The 23,253-nt window shown below is 35.5% G+C and overlaps 1 protein-coding gene across 1 annotated transcript in view; it reads right to left on the bottom strand.

Moving 5' to 3' along the window:
- The window catches only part of LOC5575878 (irregular chiasm C-roughest protein), a 158,072-nt gene extending 144,519 nt beyond the window's left edge, over positions 1–13,553 (bottom strand). The window contains exon 1 of the mRNA XM_021848018.1: positions 12,159–13,553. The gene's annotated coding sequence lies outside the window, so the exon portion shown is untranslated. The remainder of the gene's footprint in view (positions 1–12,158) is intronic.
- Positions 13,554–23,253: the final 9,700 nt, after the last annotated feature.

Genomic DNA, 23,253 nt, shown 5'->3' with positions numbered 1-23,253 from the left:
GTTTTGCAACAACCCGAGGTTTCTTAGGAGGTGGTACATAATCCTTCAGCAATCCATTGGCGTTCGCGAGTTCGCTGTGCTTCAAGCGGAAATGTCGTATGAAGTTTCCCGGGTCATACTTCGACTGCACATAATTGCATCCTCCGTTCGGTTCTATGTTGCAGCGGGCTTTATCGTCGTCTCGTATAATGAAGGACGCGGCAATCTCCATCATGGACCGTTTTCTTTTCAAATTGCTCGAAGTAGAAGCCATTTTTCGCACAACACTTTAAAAATTCCACAAAACAAGACCGGCGTTCCGCGTGAAAATTTCACTAGATTAAAATGAATTATGACTTTAGCGGCTCGATGCACTCAATGACATCGCGCATGAACTGAGACGTTTGCGGATGAATGTAACAAAAAGGAACATCCAAATGAAAATGATGAATGAACTCAGTCCATTCATCATCATCGAAAATGACAACCCTGATAGCCAAAACAAAGCAAGCGAGAAGATGAACTTGGTATCTCGTCGTCGTGAGAACGAAGATGGAGAGAGGAAATCATTGCAACTTTGAAAGCCCACACTGATATTATTTTGTTTTCACATTCAATTTGTTTCTTCAAATATTTGCAACCCTGGTGTGGCTACCGTCACAGAATTCCCCCCGGAAAGAAAATCGCAGACTAAGCTCATAAATAACCCTCGCTCTAGTGTCGCACACTCGAGCTCCGCCAAAACAACATTTTTGCTGCTTCCTCCCACCCCGTTTTTACTGCTGAATTCCCTCTCTGGGGGAGGGAGAAAATCACGTTTGATCTATTTCTGCCACCTTCTCCACCCCCTGAATCGGGTAATGCCCTTACTCGAACAGGAATGACGAAAATTAGTGAAGGCATATATACGGTTCAATGCTTTTTCGGGAGCAGTGGAAAAGTTTTGCTTCCACACTGACAGAAACGACATCCCGAAGTTTCCACATTTGGGCCAATCGAAGCCATTTTTTGGGGAAGAATCATAACTGACTATATTTCCTCCGTGCCGGGTAGATGAACGCGAGCAAAAACTTTCCCGGGATGAAAGCGAAAAAATAACGCATCTCACATTGCAAGCGGATTTCTTCGTTTTTAGTCTATCGAAGGCGGATCGAGTGCAGCGGAAAAGGAGGGGTTTCAGGCATACCAAAGGTCTCCGAACATATTCAAAACTAGCTAACCCAGCGATCAAAATCAACACTTTAAATCTTAAAGAGAAGTATTTCAAAAATTTGTGAAAAATGGTTTAAAAATCGAATAAGTAAAAGTTTTCGCTTTTCGAATATAGTTTTGTCTATTGAAGCTGTCGGTAAAGAGATAAGTGTTCATGATTCAGTCCAAGATACATACAATTGTTTCAAGATATCAAATTAAAAGTGTCATGTGCCCGCCCTTTGGACTGCCCTTGCTAAAATATCTCAACGTCTTTATCGCTAACAAAATTCCATTCGTACTAATCAACGTCGATATTTGTCTCCGTGGAGGAATTAGCCGAATTAAGATTGAGATATGTCGATTCATCGTTGCTTCTGAAGTTTTTCCGTCGTCGTGTAGATAGATGAATGGCAAACTTGAGAACCTGTCGCCCGGAGAGCGCCGAAGACTAATGATCTCAACCAACCGGCGGACTGCTAGAATTGAGCTGCTCAAATCCGAATCGAATCGAAGGAATTCTCATTAGGTTCTTTTTTTGCATTAGTTCAAGTTCCATTCAGTCGTCATCTTGGTCATCAATCGACTTCGTAGCTCTAGAGTGCAGGGTGAGTCCCTTCTTAGATAGAATGACACATGTATGAAGCTTTTCACAGTCTTTGATTGGTTGAACCACAGACAAACAGATGAAACACAAACAATTTCTTATGATTCATCCTTCGCCCATTTCACATAGTGATCATCAGGTGAAGGCGCAAGTGTGAAACGTCAAATACGATTATGTTATGTCCGTTTGTCTAAGATTAGACTATCATTGTCATAGAGAGTATTTTGTGATGGCACTTGATAGCCATAAGTTATGAGACTATGGGATAGTTCAGCAGTCCGGACAATTATCAATCAGCTCTTCGCAAGACAACAACGCTCTCTTGTCGTCATCGTCTTCGTTCGGTGAAGAAAATAAAATGCATCGTAACGAGAAGAATGAGAGAAATTATTCGACGCAACGGCGAGTGAACAGCCAGCCAGCCAGCAAGATTATCAACACTTTTCTCATCTCCGGCTGTTGCGCGCGAACTTCGAGTGGTAGGGTGTATTTCATCTTGGGACGACTATTATTAGAAAATGAGTGAACGTTGGAAGCAGGGGAAATAAAGATGATTAGGATTTTTTTCCTTCTGATGATGAGGTTAAATATTTTACATGTGGACGCATGCAGTAGTCTTCTCGGTCGGTCGCAGATTGCTCTCTGACTCTGGTGAAGAAGCATTTTCGTTTTGGTTGCTTGACACGATTTGACATGGTTTTCGAGCAGGTCCATAAAAAGTATAACTTTTGTTGGAAGATTTATGTGCGGTTGTGCTAAGCATACGGCAAGGCCCTGCTGCTAGCAGACATGTTTTAACGAGCGCCAGAGAACTTGGTCGTTTCATCATTCTAATTAGTTGGGTATTACAGCGAAAGTATTTGAACGATTAGGAGAAATTGATCGTGTAAGTTTCTTGTGAACCAGTGGGTACTAGAACATGGTTCCCGGAGCTCAAGAAGCTTTGGCAAATTCTCCGCATAATTTGGTTAATATTTTATTAATGCTCTTCTTAATCTATTTTTTTTTAATTATAAGAAACTTACATATGTTGACACAAATACATTCTATGAGAATTGATTTATAAATTGAGATTACTGATATTAATACTTGTAAACTAAACATTACTTTGGAATCGATGTATAAACTATTGTTGGAAATTAAGCTATGTATTCAAAATGATATCAACGTTTGAGGTTAATAAGAAAACAGATAAAGAGAAACAAATTTAAAGTTTGAAAACTACTAAAATGAAGCCCAATGCGTCAACGGATTTACTCGTGTTAGCTTTCCGTCCATATAAGTAGTTTATGGATAAATTTGATATCTTCTGCGGAATGATACGTATTCAAGAACACACTTACTCGTAATTTTAGTTCGCACTTATAGTAGCTTATAAAAGGCTTAACCCTTGTTTGTTTTCTTTGAAATTAATGAGCAGGTGCTCTTTTAAAAAGGGCTACGTGAGTTGAAACATTCGAAAATCCCTGCTCTACCACAACATGATCTTGTATTACAACAGACAGTTATGTCCTACTTCACAATAAATATGTAGAGCTTCAGAACACTGAAAAATCTATTATAGTAGGCATAGTATATTTTGACTGACGCCCAGATGACCAAGATGGTTCGAATCCCAGCGATCGAGGATTTTGTTTGGTTGAAAATTTTATCGACTATGTGTTTGCTATACGATATGCACATGCAAAAATGGCCAATCGGCAGAGAAAGCTCTCAGTTGATAACTATGGAAGTACTAATCGGGCCGTTTGGCCGAATTATTAACAAAAAAAAAATAATCAAATTTTCTCAACGCCTATTCATAAGAATGGCCCAATAACTGCTAGTTAATTTGTGGAGCTTTATGATGTGGCGGGATTTAAAACTGTTCGTTCATTCAGGACGTTGTGAACTCGCGTCAAGACTCTGAGCTCATGGTTGATTTGTCTCTGGGCTACCAACGGCGTGCTAGGGTTGGAAATGTTTTTGATAATTTCATAAGTATTTTTTTCTTCTTTTAAACATAGGCTTGAAGTTTAAATGTACTTGTCTCGTTACTATTGGCAAAGATTAAGGTTATATTTTAATTGAGAATTTTACCTTTTTGAAATCATCGGCAGTTCTTTATAGTTATATTGATATAACAATGATGTGCATTACACTAGCATAAATTTTTATAAGAGATTTTTCCCTCTTTTAATCATAGGCTGTTCTCTCATTTTTGAATATTTTTCATCGTTATTGGAATTAAGGCTTATTATACGTTCATAGAGTGTCTTATTAAAAAAATATACCGAAAGACTCGATGAGCACTTACGGTTAAAGAATTTCACTGTTTCTCCGTTGTGAAAAGAAGAAGTCAAACTTGTGCTTGCTAGAAGTTAATAAATTTACCAAGTACTACCAGAATGATTGAAGTAAATCGATGCTACAGAAAACAGAATAAGTCGTAAACCATGTTAGTAACATTCAAAAGCTGGCTATAAACGCAATGCGAAAACCAATGCTGGCAGCTATTACCGCTAGCAGAGAAGTGAAAAATTGCTTACATTTAGAATGTTTCTCTTTCCACATTGACTCTTCCTTGAACTAACACTTAGCTGTATATCAATGGTAATTTATCCTTCTAAATATAAGAATAAACTGTTCTTTGAAATTCATTACAAATGCATGCTAACTGTAGTTCTCTATTGTTTTCAATTTCGGCCAAACGGCATTCGGCCAAATGACCCTTTCGGCCAAATAGCGTTCGGCAAAACGGCATTCGTCCAAATAACCCAGAACCGATGCAGACTATAGCCCATTTTGTGACGAAACACTACAATGAAGAAGACGGCATTTTGATTACCGTAATCTGGGGTATCATTGATCAGCGGGGTAACATTGATCGGAATGATTCATCTCATAAAAAGATCGTATCATCATTTATTGATGGAACATTTCAAAATCATGAATGATGTTTCTCTTTCTCATATTCATAAGCTAATAAAAGTGAAGATTTTTGCGAAAATTGCGTTTACCTTATGCGTAAATTTGTCAACTTTTCGAAACAATGATTTCAATGGGTAAGGATGACACTATCGAAGATTCATATCTCACATAAGTTCTGCAAACGATATGAGCAAGGAAAATGGGGTTCTTACTAAAAATGGCATCGCTGAAAACGATTCCGTAGTCAAAACTTTCATAAGTATGCTCAATTAGGTGACATTAACGGATTCCCTTAGGAAATTGCCTACTTTTAGGCGTATTCTGTGGTTCAAGGTGTTTTTAATTTCAAAATAACTCAAAAAGTAAATGACTTGTAAGCGTTTGGCCTTCATATTCGGCTTCAGGGGTCATGATTTAAGTAAGTAACGATATTTTTAACATTACCGAACGTTGTTTACTAGGGTGATCAATGTTACCCCATATCAGCTTAATCAAAAAATCACTTAAAACATTTTTTTAAACATGCTTAAATTTTTCAAAAAAAGAAAATGCATTATATAGTCACGAGCTGTGGTGACAGTACTTGTTTTAAAAATATAAAATTTGCAACATTTGCATTTTCTAACGAAATATTTAAGAAATATTCAAAAAAACGATCAATGTTACACCAGATTACGGTACCATTTGAGAGAGTTGTATTGAAAAAGAACAAATCATCGTTTCAGAAATCCAGAACAAAACCATTATTAATCTATTTTTATTCATGCGGTAATAAGAAGCTGAAAAGCTATAAATTTCTTGTTTGGTGGACCAGTGTTCGGTTCGGATGTGAGTGGGTTGTAGTTGTGGGATTTTCCTAGAAAACGTTTTGCAAAGGGCGAATCGAAGTTAATAAACCAACTCACTCCGACCTATTTGACACCTAGCATAAGAAAGAATAAGAATTATCATCAAGTATTCACGAGTATCTTATCTTCACCCCTTATCAATGTCGGTTCAAACTCAAGAAACAACTAGAAACGAAAAGTTTTGTTGGATTTTTTTCAATATTCATTCTTTTAATTTTTTATGCCAGAAAGATTTATAACTCTTTTAGAAGGATTAATTCAAGTTTTCTATGGTCACTTTGACAAATTTAAGCTAGAAATTAAAAAAAAATAAAGGAAAACAACATTTGCATGTATAAGAACTTATTTAATTTCTTGTAAGTAGTCTGCCATTAATTGATAATAATACTTGATCCACTTACTCCACCCCATGAAGAAGTAGGGGTTAGTGTACCATGTCCAATATATCTGTATTTATTTATAAAAATCACATATTTTTCATTGAGATTCACTAAAATTAGAACTGAAATGCTCACCATGTGTTGAAAAAGTAATAGTATTCGATTTTAGACAGAGATACAATGGATTTTTGATTGATAGAATAATTATCTTGAATTAATTATTTGTTGGAAGTTTGCTTATGTTAGTGTACGTGTAATACAAGTTTTGCAATAGTTTCAGAATGAACTTAAGAATATAATCTAAAATGAAGCAATGGTGCGAAAACATTCAACATTTTCAAGTATTTATGCTTACTGTGGACAAATACACTTACGGTTTTGTTTTTTTTTCACCTTAATACAAGAAACCTGATTTGCTATTTTTCATAAATCGTTTTGACAGGTCTACTTCGACATTTCGAGCAACTTTGTGAAGATTGACATGATTGGATGGGCTGAACTCCATTTTTCTCAAGGGTTTTATCAAAACCTGTGGAATTAGGCAATGCGTTGTTCTAGAGCACTTCAATACTAAATATTTTAAAAGCAATCTCAACGTCGAAGAAATTGTTTGGAAAGCACTGTTGATGTTTTTTGTTAAAGAAAAATTAAATTCTGATCAACAACTACCGAAAAGCTAAACATTACATATAATTTACAATTGGATTAGATGGACAAATTGTCGTGAGTTCGATTCTCACTGAGAAGATGTGTAACTTTTTCGCAAATCTTCACATCAATTTGTCCATCTAATCCAATTGCAAATTATATGTAATGTTTAGCTTTTCGGTAGTTGTTAAACTTCCACTCGGCTGGTTGGCCGTAAACCACGATTTATAATTAAAAACAAGTAAATTCTGATGCTAAGTATAGGTAGTAAAGTAGAATTTACTTTAGTATGAATAATAGCGTTTTCTCAATGATCAGCTGCTATTTTGAACGATTGGTTTATTCATTTGGTGCAGGAATCATATTCAATGAAAACATCATGATTATTGTACTTCTGAGTTGGTTTAATCGATAACATCACAGACAATCAACTCGTTTGGGGTTGTAGTAAAATTATTGACATTTTTTCCCTGGCCTCTAGTGAAATTCCCTAATATTCCCTGACTTTCCAGGTCAACAATTAAATTCCCAGATTTTCCAGTTTTTTTTCAGGTAGTCGACACCCTGATAGTACTTCAAAATAACAAGCATTATTTGTTACATATTGAAGAATTTAACTCCAAATCTTGATGAATACAACGGAAGTTTTTAGGCATCCAAGAACTTCCGGAAAGACTGTCACATTAAGTTAAAACTCAGTATTCAAATGATCGATAAACAACTGCTTATTTGTGTGGATCTCAACGCCTGTACTCGAAGAAGGTCTTTTAGGACCAAGAATATCGGTAGAAATCAAAATGATACTCCGCTTATTTATGTAAATGGCTCATGGTATATCTCATAATCAATACCTATCAATAAATTACGCTTATAGAACCTGAGGTCTTAATCCGATAAAGTCCTTAGAAAACAACGAACATCCATACAGATTAACGCAATGCTACGTTTAGTTATATGAAGGGTTAAGAGTCTATGCCATCATTAAAACCATCGATATTCAAGTGCGTAGGCTTGTAAATGTTTTCTTGACTTGTAATTGCTTTTCGTTAACTATTATGGCTAATAATTTGATTGTCAATACTTCTAATAATTGGAATACACAAGGTATTGTTATGAAGTCTGCCTTTGTACCTAACAAATTATCGGTTTGTTGTATGAACAGCCAAAGTATTTGTGCAAGGAAAATGTCAAAACTTGAAGAACTGCGTAAAATAGCCAATGTTTCTAATGTGGATGTTATATGCATTTCTGAATCTTGGCTAAATGAGAGAATATCCGATGATGTCATCAAAATTGAAAATTATTCAGTTATCAGAAATGATCGCGTAGGACGCCTGGGTGGCGGCATAATTGTGTATGTTAAAAAACAGTTTAATTTCAAGATTCTCGATAAATCAAGGTATGTTTCTGGTGAAACCGAATATATTTTTCTCGAACTAGTAGTTAACAATCAAAAACTCCTTTTAGGTTTCTTTTACAATCCTCCTGAGTTTGATTGTTCGCAGCTGCTAGCCCAAAAATGTTCTAATTTTGAATTCCAATTCGAACATGTGTTGTTAATGGGTGATTTCAATACGAACATACTCAATCCTCGATGTGACAAAAGTAAACAATTTGTTTCATTCATGGAAAATTTTTCATTTTCATCTCTTGGAACTATACCAACACACTTTCATAGGACAGGCTCTTCTCAAATTGATCTTATGATAACTAATAAACGAGAATCAGTTCTACGATTTAACCAAGTTGATGTACCATGCATGTCGAACCATGATTTACTGTTCGCATCTTTAGATGTGGATGTTCTGCTATCCAGTGCCGATCCAGTGAGTTACAGAGACTACAGCAGGTTCAATCCTTCCACTGCTATATCTATATTTAATCAAATAAGCTGGGATGAATTTTATCAATCAAATAATCCAGAGATTTTATTGCATTTTTTCAATGAGCACGTGAAAACAATGTTTGATACCACTATACCCGTGAAAACAAATGTGATAAACCGTAAATGCAATCCCTGGTTCAATGCTGAGGTATCTAGAGCAATAGTTGATCGTGACTTAGCTTTTCGGCAATGGAAAACAACAAGAAATGACAGCGATTTTGAACATTTTAAAAGGCTACGAAATTACGCTACTTCATCAATTCTGAATGCTAAACAGCGTTACTGGAATTCTAAAATTGCTGGCTCTGGCAGTGTTAAAAATATGTGGAAGAACCTAAAATCTTTGAACATTACAAGGAAAAACGACGGTTTTCTAATGAACTGCAGCCCTGATGATATTAACAAACATTTTTCCCAGAGTTTTAGTTCACCTACACGATCGTTTTATACCCAAAATATTAACTCGAGTGAGACATTTTTCCGATTCAACGAAATTCAAGACTATCATATTATAAACGCAATTTATGAAGTGAAGTCAAATGCTGTAGGTCTTGATGATATACCCATAAAATTTATAAAAATGATACTTCCGCTAATTATGAAGCCATTAAAGCATATTTTCAATAGTATTATCAAAAGTGGTTTATATCCTAAAATTTGGAAGTATTCTAAAATAGTACCAATTAAGAAAAAATCCACGGAAAACTCACTGGAGAACCTTAGACCTATCAGCATTTTAAGTGCAATTTCAAAGGCTTTTGAACGGTTGTTAAAAAATCAAATTACTTGTTATCTATCTGGTAACAATCTTTTATCGCAATACCAATCAGGTTACCGCAAAGGACATAGCATCAAAACGGCAATGTTAAAAGTATGCGATGATATCGGTCTTGTTTTAGATAAAGGAGGATCAGTAGTTCTCTTGTTGCTTGACTTCTCCAAAGCCTTCGACACCATTTCTCATGTTAAACTTTGCAATAAGCTTGAACAGAATTTTGGATTTTCATATGATGCCGTTAGACTTATTCATACATATCTTACAGATAGGAATCAGACAGTTTTTGTTAATGATTGTTTTTCTAATTACCTCCCAATTTTATCAGGAGTTCCTCAAGGATCCGTCTTAGGTCCTTTATTATTTTCCATTTATATTAATGATCTACGTTGAGGCTTAACGGATGCCAAATTCACTTATTTGCAGACGACGTCCAAATATATGTTAATGTGTCTGGAATGACTAGTGATGCTGCTGCATATATGATCAATGATAATTTATCAAGAATATCATCATGGGCTTCAGAAAATTCGTTGATGTTAAATGCTCGAAAAACACAAGCGTGTTACATAACACGCCAGAGCCGTAGTCATGACAAACCGACCTTAAGTTTAAACGGTATACCAATCAGTTACGCTGACAAAGTTGTTAGTTTGGGCGTAACTATTCAAAGTAACTTTGAATGGGACAGTTTCATTTTGAAACAATGTGGAAAGATTTATTCGGTTTTACGCACATTACGATATAATACAGATTTTCTTAAGACTGATACAAAACTAAAATTGTTCAAGAGCTTGATGTATCCACATTTCTTATTTTGTGATTTTGTCACCACCCAACTATCTGCAAACATCCTGCATAAACTAAAGGTAGCTCTCAACTGCGCAGTAAGATTTGTATATAACTTAAACAGATATGCTCCTGTTACTCACCTACACAAATCGTTGATTGGTTGTTCATTCAACAATTTTCCCTTAGTTAGATCCGTGTTTTTACTGCACACAATTGTAACCAAAAAATGTCCTGCATACTTGCATCGTAAACTTATTCGATTAAGAAGCCCTAGAGGTGTTAAATTTTCAATGCCGCGATCTATAACTTCATATTATGCAAGTTCCCTTCTTGTTAGAAGTATATACAATTGGAATTCTTTGCCGGCTGAATTTCAGTCAATTGTTTCCTCATCGCATTTCAAGAAATCAGTTTTACAGCAAGTCCTTTTTAACTAACAACCCTTTTCCATATTGAAAACCACCAAAAAGGTTGCTTATGTAGGATTGCGAAAAGATTGCTAAGACTTTTATTCCAGGAAGTTTTGGATGGACTGCAATACCTGTTGTACTCACTCAATTACCAAAACTGAGACTATGACGATTCAAATGGTTGTTCAAAATATATCAATCTCTTAGAGTCCAGTATTGTGAAATATTGTTCTACTTAGAAATGATGAATTGATCTCCATTTACTCATCTAGAATCATATGGTTAAACTTCAAGGAATTCATGGAAGACCTCAACATTTACACATTTTGGCCTGATTAAGAACCAAATAAATCAATAATATGCTTAGAATACTGAAAAAAATACATTAATTTCTTTCACCCGTTTTACGAACTGATTAAATTTACGTACCAATTCAATTTAAGAACCCCTAAACACCATTGAGTTCTGGTGCATTTTCGAGATCCTTTAATGATTTGACTCAAAACACTTCAAGGTTTCTGTTTAACATCTCTGAATTTAATTCGGAATCATTACATAACTCAGAACAAATGTGTATTTACGCTGTCGTATATAGAATTTCCAGTACTTTGACTGAAATTGCAAACGCCCTTTTTCGACCAACGTTAAGTTACTGTGTTATTGTATTACATGAAGATTTTTGGCTGCTTGTAGTGTAACACACATATTACATCGAGTTTACTATAATTCAATCGCTTCATGGATCTTTTCTGAAACCACATTAGAATGATTTGAATCAAATAAATGAAGTGACATAAATTGGTCAACCTTGTCATTTTATGATTGTTATTACAACAAAATGAATGATATTTTGACCAATAATTCAAAACGCAAGCGAAAACGAAATATTCATCGAAAATGCTGTTGTTATAAATTGTTACCCATTGTACCAACAAAAAACCTACATCCACACTCAAAACGAGCACATATCAAGTGCATCGGCCTGACTTCAAGTGCATCACCGCATCAAACGTTGGCAGCTTCCAAAAACACATGTTTTCTAAATTGAGAACCGATCAAAGCCACTGACACTGACTGGTCCTCCCCTGCTGGTGCGCCTCGGCATCGGTATCCCGATACGTATCCTTTGTCTAATGCACACGCAAATGCATCGATGCACAGCAAGGATGCACCACTATGGAGAGCCAGAGAGCTAGATGTAGCCATCAATCGTGTGTCGATACGCAAAACCAAACCATTCCAACAGACTATCGATCAGAAACAAGATGCATGAGCAGTATTGGGCATAACATTGGCAACTTTTCCGATTTAACTTACAGAGTAGTCTACTTTAGAAGGTTTGATTTGTGGTTTTTATGAACTAAATTGAATTAAATTTTCATAGTTACAAAGACACAACATAAATTTAAAAAAATATTTTTGAGTGATACATCTAATCTAGAGTTAGAAAACAATAGCGGTCTGACTGAAGAAGAGTAATAGCTTTATCAGATAGTAATGATAAACTTAGTCCATAATTTTGAAATCGTGATTTGAAAAATTACTCAAAGGTATACGTTAAAACTCAAGTTATGCCTGATGTGTTGTGAAAATTTCATTTTAAATCTGTTCATAACTGATTGAGATCTAGCCTACCAAGTTTGATAATTTCATATGAACAATCGAAAAAGTTCCAAATGTATTGCCCAATACTGTAGATTCCAGCTAACACAGTATGGAGATGCGGCACCTACCTTGTGGTATCAATTTTAAGCATACATGATGGTCCTCGCCAAAAAAGAAGAACACCAACTGTGCCCTTCCGAAGGAACTCAATTATCCAATTATTCTCTTCTTGCCCACCGATTTTTTTCTGCTGTTATGTTTTCTCAGAAGAGGTTTCTGACGTTTCTGCTATCAGAAGGACCAGTAACTCAATTTTCCGTTCGTTCTCCAAAAGGCTCGTCCCATTCACTTGCCGAAATTTACACTTACTTTTTTTTCTTCTGTTTCGATTTCGCTTTGGCACCTCTGCTTCTGTGATTTACTTTTTTTGGCACAGTTTCACGCTCGCACTTTCGGTCGTTTCTGGTTTCATGAATTTCTGTTGCGTGTTAGACACAAAAAAAAAACGGAACACTGAAAGCAACAACAAAGTTGGGACGAGTCAAGCAAAGGCATGGAGGCAAAAACTTTTCAATATCACACAAAATTTGAGAAGCGCTTGTATTCTAATTTTCCGTATTGACGCTTCCTCCTTCTCGCCAGTTGCACATTTCAACTTTTTTCGAATGTGATTTTCTCCTCTGGAGGTTGTCGACTTGGTCGTCCCCGGTTGGAACTTTGCAACCCCGAATCCGCAAGGACCGACAAGTCATGGATGGCAGCGGAAAACTCTGGGCTCGTGTTTTCCCTCGTTTTCCCGCGCGGGCGGCTGAGTTTTCACCTTCAAATTCTGTAGGTTATGTCTAACTTTTCCCTCTACCTCTCACGTTTGGTTCACCTTGATTTGCGTCACGTTTCGATTTCCACTCCTTGTATTCCACTGAACTAAGCCGAGGCTCGAATTTTCCTTTTGTTTGCTCTCACCCTGGCCTCAAATACGTTTTTCCTCGTTTTCACACTACCTATATCTGCTTTCCACCACAGTTGCTATAGCGTGCTAGGCCGCAAATATTGACAATGACACATGCGGGGTGCTGAAAACCGGACACTCAAACTCTCTAGGGCTCTGTTTTCCCGACTTTTTCAGGAAGTTTCCCACTTTGGTTTTTCTTCGTGCATGTATCCACACTTCACTCTGGTCTTCTTCGTCCCAGCTGGGACCTCGTAAACAACAACATTTAGATCGATTACTGTCTGCTTGCAAGACAGTTCACTTGTTCTATGCTTTGATAACTTAAGCCCTTGTTTGTAGACCTTCTCCACGTTAACCACCTCTAGCAGCTCTTTTCAGTTCTAACGACAAGGACATAGAACTATGCATCAAACAAAAACAGTGTCCTTTTCACTGTCTGCGGAGAAGCTGGTTTTGCACGAGAAAAAAAAGCTCCTCTTGCTATTTGCACACGCAAACAGATCCGCGAAAATGCCCTTTTCACCATGTGCAATACCCCGCGAGATAACACGCCTTACGCGACTTCTGTATGCTAACTAAATTATGCTCCAAATTTTTCACTGCGTCAACCCTCGTCTCGAGAGCGGTGCCACGAGAATCAATCGGCTGCCGAGCGGCGGTTCGGGTTCAAGCCGAGGCAGACACGAACAGTGGACTTGCGCGTGGCGTAGCACTACTACCAATGCGCCTTCGCCGTGTCTGGCTGGAGAGCATAGCTGCAGCCGTCATCATAGTGAGAAAATGAAGAAATATGTTTTGCTTTAGTGTCGGATGGTGCTCCGAGCCTTTTAAAAATGACTCTCCAAGAAGCATGATTCCAATGACTGGCGTCAGTGAGCATGATGATGATGCTGCTGCTGTCGCATTCATGAAGCATGAACACTCGGTTCGACTCGTCAAGTCGGGAATACTCCCCCTTTGAATGCTTCGGTAGTAGTGGTAATCGGTTCGCGTGTCACTTCCAAATATGTTGCACGTTGTTGCGGGCTGTTGTGCTTGCACTACTGGAAGAGTCGATCGAGATGTGGTGACCATGCGGAGGTCGTGAGCGAGTAGCAATCGAGTGGCGCTACAGCAATTACGGCAGACTGATGGCGGGTTTGACGGGAAAGGAAGGTTGTTATTGCTCGTTTCGGATGACTTGAGCCGTTGGATGGATCATTGGAGCTTTTGATAATTGGATATGAATCCACGCGAGAGAGACAGAGGATGAGGAATGGTGTCGTTGTTTTAGATTTTGTTCTTCTTCCGAATCTAAAAGTAGCATAATTAATTAGAATATCTTTCCCATCCATTAAAATATCGGTTGGAGTTTTCATTATCATTTAACCGTGATTCGATTGACTCCGGACAGCCACTTACCGGATTGAGTTTTGAATTTATTAGCATTGTCCATATATGTACCGTGCTTAAAACAAACTGTCAAAACTCATATTAACCGTGCGATGGTGCTTAAGATATCCATATAAAGCTGTAGTTGATCTGCAGTGTAGAGATAAATAGTTTGGTATTCTGTCTCGTTTTTTTAATATCTTCATTTGCATTATTCTAAACATTACTTACATTTCTTATGTCCAGGTATTCTGGGTTAGGCAATATCATCATAATAAATTTATAAAACTAATTTAAACTATTTTTATACATTTTGTTGATACCACAAAATATTTCATTTAACGCAGCAATTCAGAAATTTACTGGAGCATTGAAATAACCTGGATTTAAGATAAAAACAGCTCTTCGATTAACTTAACCTTATTGTACAAATACTTTACGTAGCAATAGATAATTACAACGAGTTTTGCCTTAAATGGGATATCCCACGTAATTAAATAATTCTGTACCAGGGAGGCAGTTTAAGGGTCATCTTCTAAATTGTATTCTAAATCCTCAGTAAAGCCTCAATCCAACATGGCTGGCCAGAAATTGTATTTTAAGATCAAGAACTTCTCTTAAGACAAAGTTTTGATTTTCTTTTTAGGTTCTTTTCTGTATCGTGCATTTGCAAGAATAAAAAAGCAGTTTTCTTCCGAATGGACAACAAATCTAGAAAAATGAAAACGTCAGTTTCTTCATTTTGATAATACCGATAAATGGATGTTCTTTTTTTGCGATTTCTTTACCTATCGGAAGAAAACTGCTTTTATAGTTTTGACGAATACTTTATTCTCACTAGAGCATTAACATTATGGCCTACAAAAATGTGAAAATCGTCATGTCATCTTTTAAGGTAGTTTTTAGATGAAAAATAAAAACATAACAAAAATACACAGTGTAACAAAAATGACATTTTTGTGTGTCTCAAGGATCAAATTATGTGTCTCTAGTAGATTTGGGGTTACTGAATCTGATGCCATTCTCAGAAATGTTCCAGCACGTCACAATTTTTAGCTGCAGGTCGCCAAATTAGCATATAACTCTGGTTCTGTTGATGTTTACATTAATTTTAAGGTATTATTCATCAAACTTTTTTGTAATCTAATCCATCAAGCATGCAAAATAGGACTTGAACTTTCATTTGGGATATAACTTGGTTGAAGTTACACGATTCAATATAGATTTAACCAATTTTTTTTCAACATACTTGCTGTCTACATACAAAATTCTTCGTTTCTCTTATATGGTAAAACACAATACTATCAAAAAATAACTTTCTTCGTTTCTCTTATATGGTAAAACACAATACTTTTTTAAAACTATCAAAAAATAACTGTTCTGTATTGTAAACTTTGTTGATAAGTATTGTTAAACACATAAAGTTTGAGTTCTGTGGTAAATTAGTTGGCAAACTTGCATGCAAGTTGGCTAAAATGGTCAATTTTTGCTTTTTCAACAGCCAATATCTCAAAAACTAGACGTGCTATGATATTTTGAAAACGGCAAAGGATTCATCATCCTTTAATTGAGTGAATATCATTAATTTGGTGCTTGAGACAAAAACGTGTTCCGCAGTGATGTTTTTAATTAATTGTATTGATTAACCCTTGAAAGGCATGGGCGACTTTGTTGCATTTGTTTGCTCATGTCTTTTGACTTAATTGATCAATTCTTTAAAAAGAAAAAGTTTTGTGCAGGGGATTAGTTGCACCTTCAAATGCATATACAAAGTTTTTAATGCCATTGGTCAATCCGGATCCATCAAAAGCAAGTCTGACCATATCTGGTTCCAAATGACTAATTTTTATCGCTAGAAACTACCCAATTTGTGTCACATCAAATAACAACGTTCAGCATTTTTCTTTGTAGAGTAGCGTTGGACAAATTCGCCTACAACATCGATGTTACTGAATCGATTCACATTTGAATTACTGAATCGATTCACAGTTTGTATCGAATCCTTTGAATTGATTTTTTTTTTCATCGATTAGAATTGAATTAAACTTTATTCGTTTGAAGTTTGTAACGAGACCAAAGGCATTTGCATTTAATTTTCATTATTTATTAATTCGTTAACATCTACACAGATAACAGTGAATCAAAAATTTCACGCCACGATACTTGGTTCGTGGCCGCATCTCTCCATCCTCGGCTCTGCCCCACACTCGCCAAATCGATGCGCCCACCTAGCTCGCTGCGCTCCACGCCTTCTTGTACTATACGGGGCCGAAGCGAGAATCATCTTTGCCGGGTTGCTGTCCGGCATTCTTGAAACATGCCCTGCCCATAGTATCCTTCCAGCTTTGACCACTATCTGTAAACTGGGTTCGCCGTAGGCGAGCTTGTGGTTCATCCTTCGCTGCCACATACCGTATTCCTGCACATCGCCAAAGATCGTTCCAAGCACCCAACGTTTAGAGACTCTAAGTCCTCAAGTCCTCCTTGAGCATCGTCCACGTTTCATGCCCGTAGAGGATTACCGGTCTTATGAGCGTTGGTACATGGTACATATGATGCGGCCGACTTCCACTGATGATGCACCTCCGTATTTCACGACTAACGTTATTGTTAGCCGTCAGCAAGAGTCCAAGGTAGACAAACTCATCGACCAACTCGAACGTATTCCCGTCTATCGTACACAGCTACCTATGCGAGCCCTGTCGCGCCCACCAGCTAGCATGTAGGATCCTATTTTTGGCATCTTTGATTGACTTCGACAGTGGGGTTTTTTGAAAACTGCAGAGCTCAAATTTAGCCACAATATGCGTCGTACTGAAGTGCTGTTATTCAGAAAAGTGTTATATATATGTACCGTCAAACGGGATAACTTGCAACACTTTTGGATTTCTGTTCAATATTTCTTTAAGTATTTCAGCTTTCATTGAAAAGTAAAAATGTGTTGTACACTAATCTGGTTAGTTTAAAACTGTGGAACACCGTTTTTTCATATATCGTACTTTGTTTACTCAACTCTGCAAGTTACCCCATTTGCAACAAAACGAGAAAATGCTGTTGGACGGCAATTCCTTATTATTTCTATTGATAATTGTTTTATTATACGATTAGAGAATGAATATTTACCATAAATACGGTACCATACATAAAGTAGGGGCCATCCAATAATTACGTAAGGCAATTTTGTCGGATTTTCAATCCCCTCTCTCCATGGAAGATTTTTTGTTTGAAAAGTAAAAATAATTTGTGTGGCATGTAAATAATCCCAACCTCCCCTTCCCTCATAAAGACTGTTCATTTTATAAAGTGGACACTTTGTTTATGCTATATCTTTTTTATTTATTGATAAAATCGTAATCGGTTTTCTGTGTATCGTTGACCTATTATTCTTAAATGCTATAAAAATATAAAATCTTTGAAAATGCTTTTGGTTGAAGAGCTAAATAGTTTTTCCAAAAACTCTTAAAAAAAGCTGTCCGTCAAAGTTTAACATTATTTTTCGCAAAACAAAAATCCTTATTTTTATGAACAAATTGTATGTTTGTATCCTTTACTATTCTACTAAAGGTAAAGCTTTAAAAATATCAATTAAAAGCTAAATCGTGAGATTAAACCACAGTCTTAAGTATAACTTTTACTGTTTATGGTAGTTTTACTAAAAAGTCTCATACTTTTAAAATCATGTACGCATATTTATCGATCTACAGCAAATTGTAAAAAGTTTTCTCCGAATTTTTCAATTGATAATCTCAGAATAACATATTATGAAAATAATATGTGGAAAATAAAATCGATTTCATTACAGCAGTGTTACCAATTTTGATGATTGTCAATGTACTTTGATAGGTCTTCTAAGAATAAAGCAATTGTGTTTCTGTTGTGCTTTGAATGTGACGTGGGGACTTACTAAGTTACTCTATGAAGGCGTAAGTTATTTTTCATATTAATACTATATTAGGACTTCCGTCAGGACGTACTTTTACACAAAAAATTCTACTCATATCAATTCCCATCAAATTTAAAAAAAAATTGATTTTATTATATCTGTAAAATTGTTGCTCCAAAAATAATTTGATTTTTTCCATCAGGCTTCTGATTGATGATGCTTTCGAAGAACAAGCCTTTTTTGAAAATAGAAAATATCAATTATCGAATTTTCCAGCCAATTTCTTACAATCATTGATTTTGATAACCTCAAAAAATCGACCGATCTAATCGTTGTTCCATATTCGTGTGAAATTTAATTATTTTGGAGAGTTTTTATTATCACAACATTGTACAATACTAGTCGAACGATGTGCAAAAAACCGATTGAAATTTCATTGATTAATAAGAAAGATAGGTAGGGGCTCCTGGGGTAAAATACACTGCCGGGGCATAACGCACCTTGTCAATTTTTTATTATTAACTTTTTTTATACACCGCAAATTCCTCCATTCGTGTCGTATAAAAGAAAGTTCATCTGACGGAATTCACGCCAACTCGACAAATGGATTGGCAGCACCCCTTCAGAATTCAATTAAACTTTCTGGGTGTGAAGACAATGTGAAACTAAGATACTTTACATACTTCGTTTCTTTCAAAATCGATCTAGACTAACATTTGGAAAGGATCAAAGTTTTTTTTACTTATTTTTATAAACCCGTATAACTCGAAAACGGTATGACCTACAAAAAAGTGTTGTATGGGAGATTGTCGTGAAATTTCCTGAAGTTTTAGAAAAAAATGTTGAAAAAAAAATAAAAAAACAGTCGAGTTAAAAAACGATCATTTCAGATTTTGTTCGTTTTAAGGCAAAAAGTTTTGCAATTAAGTTTACTAAAAGTCGTCCATACATTGCAAATTGGGCATATATAAGGGAAAAAAGTTTTTCTAACAACGATTTTTTCAAGTCCAAAATGAATGAATGAAATTTTTATTTTGCTTTAAATAGTCTAGTATGATCATATTTTCAAGTGATAAATGAGTAATAATCACAAAATAGATTATATTTGTATTATTGGGAGAAGTTAAAAGAAATAAAACGGAACTATACAGAGTTTTTTTTTTAAATTAAATACAATTGATCTCGCACCAAACGGCTAATTAGTTGTGTATTTTTATAATATATAATATGTTGTAGAATACTTCATTTTCAAAAATTGAACATTACGCATAGAAACGGTCAAAAACTGATATTTATGGTAGAATAGGTTAAATTTAAAAATGTAATCCTGAAAACGAAGTCAAATATATAAAGTATGTTCAGTATAGTTGTTGAAAATAAAAAGATCTATAACTTTTCTGATGTAATGACCACCCTAAAAAAATTCAAAAACATACTTTTTCTCGAATGCTATTTTCAATATAATTTAAAAATTATTTTGTATTATTACTTGGAATGCTAATTCAAAACAAGGTACCGAAAACAAGTATGGACGAAAACGCATCTAAATGTATGTGAGTTTCGTCCCACTGTGTGCCGTAGATGCAGGGATACATTCGGTCTACAGAAGGCCAGTTCTAAATGCAACATCAATTTATTTCACTGGTCTGCATTCTGACGTGGCAGGCGCCATTGTTGCCTTAAAATAGAAGATCATCAGCACTTATACACTGAGGGTGTATGTTAGTCCCAAGCAGTCATCTGGTTGGTTTCTTGTGTATGTGCAGCTGACTTATGGACAAACATTTCAAAAGGGCACATCGACATTGGTAATCGTTGGCTTTGCAAGGCGCTGTTGAGCCCAATTCAACTCGATCACGCTCACCAATACCATTATCAAGAAGAGTTAACATTTATCTTCCTGATAGTTGTGTTACATTCTTTAAAATAATTAGATTTACGAGTGACGTAAAACATAATGTAAATTAATATTTAGTGACCTATACTCAAAAACGACTAAATTTCATGTTTCTCTTGATGTATGAGAAAATATTAGTGTCTTCGAATCTATATACTATGGTTTGCGTTTCTGAAAATGGCTCAAGACCTATTGAACACTCTTCAATTGTTTGTCCAGATTTATGATTTTGATATTACCGTAACGTTTCTGTCCTTGATTGCTCAGAACCTCGCTTTCGATGTATTCGTTAATCTGTCAATTAACCCGACAAATCCATGTACTTCATCATCTTTCCGGTTAAAATTCCGATACTTCATCGTGTATTAATGTAGGTGGTCGATGCGAATAAGGACTGTTCATTTTATAAAGTGGACACTTTGTTTATGCTATATCTCTTTTATCTATTGATAAAATCGTAATCGGTTTTCTGTGCATCATTCAGCTATTATTCTAGAATGTTATGAAAATATAAGATCTTATCAAATGCATTTGGTTGAAGAACTATATAGTTTTTCCAAAAACTCCTTAGAAAAGCTATTTGTCAAAGTTAAACATTATTTTTCGCTAAACAAAAATCCTCATTTTTAAGAACAATCTGTATGTTGGTATCCTTTACTTTTCTACTAAAGGTATAGCTTTAAAAAAATCAATAATATTACACAATTCTCTGAAATAAGGTAACTTTAGTGATTTATCCATTTATAATTAAATTTGCTGATACACCATCCTTTCACTCCCAGCCAAAAAATCGTTTTCAGAACTAGTCTAGATTACTAAACAAACTGGATTTGTATAAACGAGAGCTAAATCGTGAGTTAGTAAGTATAAATTTTACTCTGTATGGTCGTTTTACTAAAAAATCTCATACTTTAAAAATCATGTACACATATTTATCGATCTACAGCTAATTGTAAACGTTTTTTTTCAAATTTTTTAATCGTTAATCTAAAACTAACATATTATGAAAATATTACGTGGAAAATAAAATTGATTTTATGACAGCAGTGTTGCCAATTTTGATGATTGTCATTGTGCTTTAAGAGGTCTTCTAAAAATAAATCATTTGTTTTTCTATTGTGCTTTAAATGTGACGTGGGGACTAAATAAAGAACTCTATGAAGGCAAAAGTCGTTCTTCATATTTATTCCATATAAGCTTTTCCGTCAGGATGTACTTTAAGGTGAAGAAGCATCGAAGCCAAACTTCAAATTTTCAAGAGCACGGATCTGGAGAACCAAAGATCCATTTAAGATGAAAACTTAATCGATTGGTCACTTGCTGGTGGTGACCAATCGATTAAGATTTCAGCTCAAACGGGTGGTTGGTTCTCCAGATCCGTGTTCTTGAAAATTTGAAGTTTGGCATAATGATTTTATGATATCTGTAAAATTATTGCTCCAAAAATAACTTAATATTTTATAGCAGGCTTTTGATTGATCGTGCTAGATGAACAAGCATTTTATGAGAATAAAAAATGAATATTGTCGAATTTTCCAGCCAATTTCTAATAATCATTTATTTTGATAAGCTCCAAAAATCGATCATTCTAAACGTTGTTTCAGATTCGTATGAAATTTAGTCATTTTGGAGGATCTTTTATTATCACAACATTATACAATATTAGTCGGACGATGTACAGAAAACCGATTGCATTTTCATTGATATATTTAAAAGATACAGCATGCTGAAAGTGTCCACTTTATAAAATGAACAGTCCTTAAGTTGATTCAAAGCAAATCGCTTAGTGTTACCTTTCTTGCTGTTACATTAGGTAGCGTCCATTTATTACGTAACGCTATAAATGACAATTTTTGATATCCCTCTTCATCGTAACGCTTTTTGTGTGAAAAAAAAGTGGAAGCCGTAATGCTAGAGTCTAGTCCCCATCTCCATAGAGCGTTACGTAGCTTGTGGACGTCGCCTTAATGGGTAATCACAATCATGACGCTTGAAATCACGCTTTTTCGTCATGATGCACACTGTAGCCGTCGCTGAAAAAACGTGATCGAAATTGTTTTGACCTTAAAAACATGATTTTAGTACTATTGTGTCTTCGGGAACGTTTTTCCATAAAATAATCGCTATTTTATGAAAGTGTCAGTTTGGTGATTAATCCACCTATAAGTGAGAACGAAATTTTATTTTTCGTATTTATGAATTTAAAAATAAACTTTATTCGGGAAAGTTGTAGGTAATATTAGAAGAAACAACTTTGCTGAAGACACCGCATGCATATTTTTTTGATTTTCATGTACATTTGTGGAGTTTTTTGTGGAACACCCCTAAAAATCACTTTTTTCATCATAACTTGGTTGGATGATTTTGTATTATTTTCAATTGTTCTAGTGTTATTTGTTACTTGCAAAAACGCATAACTTTCTCCAAAAGAGCATATTTTTATCTCTCATACTTTTCGAGTTATTGAAGGTTTTATATAAAATTTGGCTCCTTTTTGACACTAAAAATCATTTGGTCGCGCACATTTCCGCAGTCTCAAACATGTTCATCCAATGGTTTGAAACTAATACTATGAAATGCAGAGAAAGCCGCTTTTAGCCTGCTTTAGCCTGACGGTCAAAAGAAAGTCTGAAAAAATGTTTACTTACATGCAGATATAATTTACACTTATTCACTACCCACTATATTGGCTGTATCGAATTTTATGCAATCAAATCAACAATGACATCAATCAACAACAGATCGGAATAATCTGTTCAGACAAGTTTACCGCAGACAAACAGACTAAATATCATACACTCTTTTCATCGTTCACTTTTCTAACGTTAGTTTCATATATGAAGTAGGTGGTCAATTAGGGATTCCGGCTCCGACTACTTTTGCTGAATACCGATTCAACGGTACTACATCGATCAGAATCGGTAGGGTTCATGGACAAAAGGTCGGAAGACAAAACGTCGAAAGGACAAAAGGTCGAAAGGACAAAAGGTCGAAAATGATTTGCTTGGTGAGAAATTTTTCCTTTGAAAAAATATTTTCGACCTTTTGTCCCTTCTTTTTTGTTTTTCGATCTTTTGTCCTTTCGACCTTTTGTCTTTCGACCTTTTGTCATAGATTTAT

The sequence above is a fragment of the Aedes aegypti genome, chromosome 1 (assembly GCF_002204515.2).
Source record: "Aedes aegypti strain LVP_AGWG chromosome 1, AaegL5.0 Primary Assembly, whole genome shotgun sequence".
Lineage (NCBI taxonomy): Eukaryota > Metazoa > Arthropoda > Insecta > Diptera > Culicidae > Aedes > Aedes aegypti.
The sequence above is the reverse complement of the archived record's forward strand: the minus strand, read 5'-3'. Positions and strand labels throughout refer to the sequence as shown.